This window comes from Lytechinus variegatus, chromosome 17, assembly GCF_018143015.1.
Source record: "Lytechinus variegatus isolate NC3 chromosome 17, Lvar_3.0, whole genome shotgun sequence".
NCBI classification, from domain to species: domain Eukaryota; kingdom Metazoa; phylum Echinodermata; class Echinoidea; order Temnopleuroida; family Toxopneustidae; genus Lytechinus; species Lytechinus variegatus.
Window position 1 is genome coordinate 14,127,181 of NC_054756.1, and position 8,247 is coordinate 14,135,427.

Sequence of the window (8,247 nt, forward strand, 5' to 3'; positions counted from 1 at the left end):
CAACAGAAATGTGAGTATAGAATAAATTAACAATTAGAAATATTGAAATAGTTCACAAAGGTCCAGTACACAGATATAATGTATAATTGAATTTTAGAAAGTTCAGTTTTAACTTAAATGCTAGCTGCATATTGTGGGGGAAACCTTGGAAAGCGGAGCTTGTAATTCAGGTTCCCCAAAATAATATTACAGTATCATTAATTAATGAAAATGGTATAAAAAGATACAAACTAGACGGGACGATACAAGACTACAATAAACGGGACAAGTACATCAGAACAACTCAAGCATATATTATATATGCATGACCCAAGTTATATATACATGTAGACCCATCGCCATTATTACATGTTTATCGCATTATAGCCAATTATTAAGGCCTCAGCTGGATTGTCGCGTTTTGATATTAAATATGTTAGCAAGCTGGAGTGATACCATATGATGTAAGTATTAGTAAAGTTAGCGTTCTTCATATATTCTTAACTATATATTTTTTACACAATAAGTATTCAATACCATTTTTTTTCATAATCACTATATTCAATATTCAAATCAAGGAACACATGTGTATACGGCGTAATAAATAATAAATTGCATGCGGGCAACAAAGGTAGATGACAGAGAAGACAAATCATGATATCAACAACATTTGAAAAAGTACAAACAATATTATCAAAAATATAAAAGATCAATTTTTGAGCATAAAAACATGAGGGGTATACGCCTTTATGCATGATCCGATTCCGGAGAACCGAGTACGGACCATTTTGTAAAGTTAACTTTCGAAGAAAAGAAAAGTAGTAATCTTAAGAGGTTTTCCATAATACATCAAGTCAAAAATCTGCATAACAAATTATTGGCATCTTTTTTATCCTCTCCGTTCTTTCATCAACGAATATTTCACTATACGCATGATACGTCATTAGCGTTTTATTTTTCTTTGATTTCAAAATAATATCAGAAACATATTAAACGTTCATAACACAATATCTATTTGAGTCGTGAAGTAATATGCACGCACAATGAATTAATTCACTGAAAAAAATATTGTAGTTATATTGAAATGTTCGTAAAATCATTTTAGATAAACATTGAAACACAATGAAAAGGCCATGTACAAAAATTGAAGAAATGAGCTTAGCTTGGCTATCCGCGTATGTCGGGCAACAAAAAGTCTATAGAATAACTATAGAAATTTTAATCAGCTCAGATTCTCCTTAATTTTACAAATCAACATGATCAACTCGATGTGTCTTAATTGATATATTTTAAGAAGACGATCTACATATTAAATTAGATGAGAATCTATTGTATTGTATATATACAAAAAAGGCGAAAAGAAGAGTAAGGATCTGTGGTGTGTGTTTATATTTGCCGGCTCATGGGGCAACTTTAAAAAAGATGTAACATCTGAAAAAATATAAAAAGGATAATAGATTTTTAAAATGTTTTTACCACATCGCAAGGACAGTAGTGACTTCTATAGGGAATAATCCGTAGTTGCCTCTTTTGATATCTTTTATAGACTAAACCATGTGCTCTGTATATTCATAAAACTATAATTATACAGAAAATGCAAACATTATTCGAGTGTATGGATCAAATATTCATCTATAGTCATGCTGTATCATTTTCAAAGTCATTAATCCGGCCTTGCTTACCAAAATAGAATGAGAAACTTCTTTTAGTTGTTTTCAGTTCTAACGATTAGAATGTAGTGTTTTGTTTAGCATGTGTAGTACGACTTGAAATAAGAAACATATGCAAATTTCAAGTACAATATACAGTATCATACTTGTAGTCTGGATTATCATACCAACAGGTAGGGAATTGAGGGGGCTGTTAAAATAGCGGAGCTTGGAGGGTGCAACCTCTTTTTTTAACAGTCCTATACTTGACCAAAGTGTCAAGTACAACTTGCTGGTAACATACCGATGTCTTAAAAAAACCCAGCTTCTTGACCGTTTCTGGCCTCGCCATCACGCTATAAACATGATAAAGTTGCCTTCCTCGAATCTCCTTGGAATAATGTTCCATGTATATAAAGAGCTGAATTGCAAAAGGGGTTAGATCCATTTTCATCAAATTTGATTTTTCTTTTGTTTTGGTCTCAATATATAGACTTTTAGTAGCTATATGAGATGATACCAAAGAAAATTAACAAATAAACTCAAATGACAAGGAAAAATCACCCTTTTTTCAAAAGTGGTTAGATCCATTGCAGTTTGTTTGCAAAATGGGCTAGATCCAAAAAGGAAATTTTTGAAAAGAATATTTAAAAAAATATATGATGACAGGTAGATTTCTATACACAATTTTATGTTCACGTGGTAGGGTATATCATAAAAATTTAGTTTCGCAAAGTGAAGGATATCGCAATATACATGATATATGAGAATGGTAAAATTATTTTCTTGGAAAGGATCTAACCCCTTTTGCAAACAAACTTTCTTGAAGAGCTCATTTTTAAAAAGGTACAATAAAATTTTATGAAAAATTGTTTTTTTTGTCTCAAAACCTATAGATTTTTAGCCGCTCTGATGATACCAAAGAACATTTAAAATACCCATCAGCAGCAAAGAATAATCCCTTTTTTATTCAAAAGGGATCAAATTCATTTCAGTTTGCTGCAAAAGGGGTTAGATGCACAATTGTAATGTGTTTGAAAAAAAAATATTTCAAAAATTAAAGAGAGGTAGATTTCTCCAAAGTGGATCTAACCCATTTTGCAACCAAACTCCTCATATGTCCATGGGGCATACACAAGAAGGAAGGACTACGATTAAAAAGATAAATGTCAATACCCTGGATCGAGGGTCGTTCTGTACACATTAATTGGATAATCCAATTGACTGTATAATCTCTCTAATTCTATAGATTTAATAAATCCCAAAATAAAAATATTGCCAGAATGTACAAGAATCAATTATGTCATACGGATATCAATTTCGTTGTAATGTTCAATAAATTATTGAATCAAAAAGTCATAAATGTGTATATTTAGTGTTTTTTTTAATGTTAATTGCATAACCTATACTCCTTTTTATTTCAATTTTCCCTTACTATATATATATATTTCTCTTTTATTCACGGCTAACAAAACAACAAGAACAAGTGAATTGCGATTTGTCGTGGCTTTAATGAAAATAGAGATGAATGTGCATCTTTACCAATTCTGCTTTTTGTGTACAGTGTATGAATATCATCACATATACATATACCGATAATGTCTGTAACCAACCGATACCCTTGTTTAATAAGCTCCTCGGAGAGGGGTTAAACCCCGGCTAGAAGGCCCCCCTCGTAAGTTCTTCAATGTTTAAAATTCATGGCTGTTTTCCCACTGGTTCCCTGCTAGCCGGACCGGAATCCCAGCACAGCTATTAATTATGAGCTATCGGTGGATTACAGATGACATAAATATAGCATATAGAGATATATGAATGCCCATGACTATAGACCAGCCTGCCCGCCTTTAAGATCAGGTCAGGCTAAGATTAAACTTTAAGCATGACACAATTATTTCAGTTTAACAGCGTTCTCAAACATTTGTATGTACAAATAGGTCCCCCTCACCTAGGTAACGAGTGGGGACCTGCAACTTACATAATAACATAACATAATTGATTAAAATCCACATGCCTGCCCTGGCATGGAAAGGAAAAAAGGAGGTACTTTAATAATGCGCCTCTTACTGAAATCATGCCCCCAGAACTTCAACTGCTTGTTTTTCAACAACACACAAGGCGTCAACACTCCTCCCAAAAACGAGTAAGGGCGAAAACCCGCCTGCCCACTGGCCAAAATAGGACAGGAGGATAAAATTCCCTTACGGCCCACTTATGCACGACGATCGTTGTTAGGATTGGTGTGCGACCAGGTCAAACACCCTCGAATTTGGATTCGTGTTACGCTCTTCTATCAGCCTAGGCTCTGCCTAGATTCTGAAATTAACCATGAAAAGTATACCATCACCCTCCAACTACTTCATACACCATTCATTATAGAGTATCATATAGATTCAACAAATACAACTTCCCTGGAAAATATAAATGCAAAAGTACTTGTACCCCCCCCCCCCCCCTAATCACACTTTGCCAAGATCAACTACTGCTGGTATTCAAGCCAACTATAGGTATCCAATTTTCATCCCACTGAAAATATTGAGCCCCTTAAAGGAACTTTAATAAAGGAAATTGAATTCAGAAAGAAATTTGTTTCACCAAACGAAATTCACTAATATGGCCATACTCTGGCAAAGGGAAGCAAGGTACGAAAGTATCACTCGTTGTAAATGACCAATGCGTGTTCGTCATTAACATATACATCAATGCAATTAAACTAAATAATATTTTCTTCAATATCTTTCCCCAAAACGATCATTTCTTCACAATTTCTGCCTGAACGGGCAGCACACAACAGATATTTAAAAACCATAACTCAAATCTGACTGATGCGTGAGCTGCTTCCTATACCAAAGGTGGGCAGTATTAATAATAAATACACCATGACAAAATTACCATACAACTTCACATAAGTATACCAACATACTACGCCTAAAGACCTGAACATTCGGCTGAACTTGAAGAAGCCTAAAAATTGGGACAATACTTCCGTCTAATTCCTAAGGAGTCCGATGCAGACCCGAGAAATAACTTTATCTGAAATGAAGCCTATGCAATCTTATCAAACATTTCTTCATATATAATGCTCATGGTAGAGGAAAATAAAACATACATAGAAATTATGAATTCATAAACATTTCTTCTCAAATGACCTGAGAAAATTATAATTTCAATCCCCAGATTTTTTCTATAACCATCCATAACTTGGATTTTTATGACAACTCACATGAACGTTTGAGGCATAACCTGCTTCATAGTAATTTCGAATTGACTTCTTCCTTGCAAACAAAAACTAAATAAACAAAATAACATTAAGAATGCACAAGGACAATAAATACACAACCATATCCATAATATGCAAGAATCCCCCCACGATATATATGTCAACATCCCCCTTAATTATAACTAGAGGATGGTAATGGGGAGGAGGTGGGAATTTTGTAAGCACGCTTTACACATGCACCGTCATCTCTCTTCATTGAAAGCCAAAACGAAAATGAAGCATTCCCCGCACTTTTATCCGCGCATAGCTCAACCGCGGCAAATGTCTGGCATTGTGCCCAAATTCTTTGGCGCGGGCGCCAAAAAGCGCTGCCCCGCCCTTTACGGGTCGGGTCACGAGCCCTTTCTCGGGCAACCACGCCCCCTTTCAAAATCAAAACAAACTAAAATGTGTATTTTGCTAGCCCGCTAATAAATCATTTTAAATCGTCAAGCCGTCTTTAAAATCCATTATTCACGGCTAACAAAACAACAAGAACAAGTGAATTGCGATTTGTCGTGGCTTTAATGAAAATAGAGATGAATGTGCATCTTTACCAATTCTGCTTTTTGTGTACAGTGTATGAATATCATCACATATACATATACCGATAATGTCTGTAACCAACCGATACCCTTGTTTAATAAGCTCCTCGGAGAGGGGTTAAACCCCCGGCTAGAAGGCCCCCCTCGTAAGTTCTTCAATGTTTAAAATTCATGGCTGTTTTCCCACTGGTTCCCTGCTAGCCGGACCGGAATCCCAGCACAGCTATTAATTATGAGCTATCGGTGGATTACAGATGACATAAATATAGCATATAGAGATATATGAATGCCCATGACTATAGACCAGCCTGCCCGCCTTTAAGATCAGGTCAGGCTAAGATTAAACTTTAAGCATGACACAATTATTTCAGTTTAACAGCGTTCTCAAACATTTGTATGTACAAATAGGTCCCCCTCACCTAGGTAACGAGTGGGGACCTGCAACTTACATAATAACATAACATAATTGATTAAAATCCACATGCCTGCCCTGGCATGACCAGAAATACCCAATTATTCTTGGAAAATACGTGTTTCAGGTGGCCTAATTGCCAAATTACCGCCAAACGAGAATATATAATTTATTTATATATGATCGACCGCCAACAAACACGTCAAAATTTTACTCGTATCTACCAAGATATTCAATAAATCTTAGCAACCATTACAGGATCATTCTACTAGTATTCACCAACGTTATCATCCTTAGTGCTTTTACCAGGGGGGGGGGGGGTACCAGGGAACATTGCTCATTCCTCCATTACAATGTATATCTAGGTTATCCATAACTGACCCCAACATGATTTAATGCATGCATACATTGAACGTAAATGCATGAGCAGCTAAATAACAACAAATGATACATTATGAAAGCATAGACACACTGGTGAAACCGGCTCCAGACCAGCCAAAACCCTTATTCATACTATCGGATCGGACGGTCTGGAGTCGGTCACGCCGGAGCGACTAAGGTAAAATGTATAAATACATACTCAACGAAGATATGAAAGACCAACTTTTAACTCACTGATAAATCTGTCCAACCCTTCATCGGCCAGATGTAGGCCATCAGTTCTGTACAGCGAAATGTCATTATGGGATATTGATGGATGCGGTATGGCTTTACCATGAAATCTTGCAGCTAAAGCCTTGGCGTACCTATTGGCCGCCCTTCTCTTTAAGTCCAATTTACCTTGATCTCCTGTACAGCCAGCGGGGTACCAAACCCTCTCCAAAATGTCCGACCACACTATTTGAAATTTGTCCTTATTGGCGTCAAAAAGTCTATACGTCAAACTAGCCAGCTTCTTCTTGGACAGTGCCTCAATGTCATTCGTTCCTACATGCAATACTACTACTGAAGGCTTTGGTTCACTCCGACCCATCTTATCTAACCAATCGCTTACCCCTTCAATTCGTAGCCCCCTTTTCCCCAACCAGCGGACCGACGTTCCAAGTCCAAGGTCAGCCTCGCCGGTGTTCTTCGCCCTGCGATGTGCCCAAAACACTATCGAGTCCCCTATGATCCACACCACAGGTCCTGTAATAGAAAACAAGAAAAGAGGGCTGGGCAGAATTCTGAAGTATGAAAATTTCCCCCTGAAAGGTCTGCTACCCTTCACCACCCCTTCATCACGGGGTTTTCCCCTCCAAGATACAATGTATGTAATCACATTTTTGACCCCTCCCCTTAATCCTGAAAGCATTGATATTAAACACGTCATTATACCGTTGTAACATTCTCTCTAAAAAGCAGAATGCTCGTAATTGTGTGATATCATTAAACCCGCACTTACTCATTCAATATTAAGCCCAGAGTTATTTTGATGATACATGTATATTGATATCAACATGTACAGGGGGGGGGGGGGGGGGGGGTCGTTATGATCAATCTGATGTTCCAAACACCTTCCAATCAATATAGTACTATCCCTTTCTTCCTTTTGTATAATGTAATAATGTATAATGTATAAACACATTCCAACCAATATATAATAATGTATAATGTATAATGTCTGAGCACATTCCAATCAATTTATAATAATGTATAATGTATAATGTAAAATGTATAAGGTATAATGTATAATGTAAAATGTATAAGGTATAATGTATAATGTATAACGTATAAACACATTCCCATCAATATAGTACCATCTCTTTCTTCATTTTGTATAAAGAATGTAATAAAGTATAATGTATAATGTATAATATATGATGCATAATGTATAATGTATAATGTATACTGTAACAAGGGCTCCTTTGTAAACAAGCCTCTTGGCACTGAACATACCACCCTGCTTCTGAATAGGGCTGAATAAAATAAAACAATACCATGTAAGCAGATATATTGAGAATTATACACCCAAATATCCAACAACCCATCGGCCACGGCTTTGATTAAAGCACATGTCCTCGTGTAAAGTAAACGCGTTGTGACATTATTGGAAGATAACTTACACCTGATTTTGGTCAAAATGTCAAATAACCTAAAATCATCATTTCATATATATTTTCGTTCTTTTTTTTTTTTTTTTTTTTTTTTTATTTTTTTTACTTAACCATGTCGAGTCTTATATATCTCCGATGTGCACTCGAAACCCAACGCCCCATGCGTTGGATTTCCTCATCCGAGCAACCGGCCATGGCAGCGGTCGTAGCCGCCCCAATACGAAAGGAATGCGATGAAAACATTGCCGCCGGCATATCCCCGTATGTCAAACATCGTTTTATCATGTTTCCAAATTCACGCCTAGTTAGCGGGAGAGCACCATATGAACAAAAGAAGGCTCCACCATTCTTTGGGCGGATTTCTAAA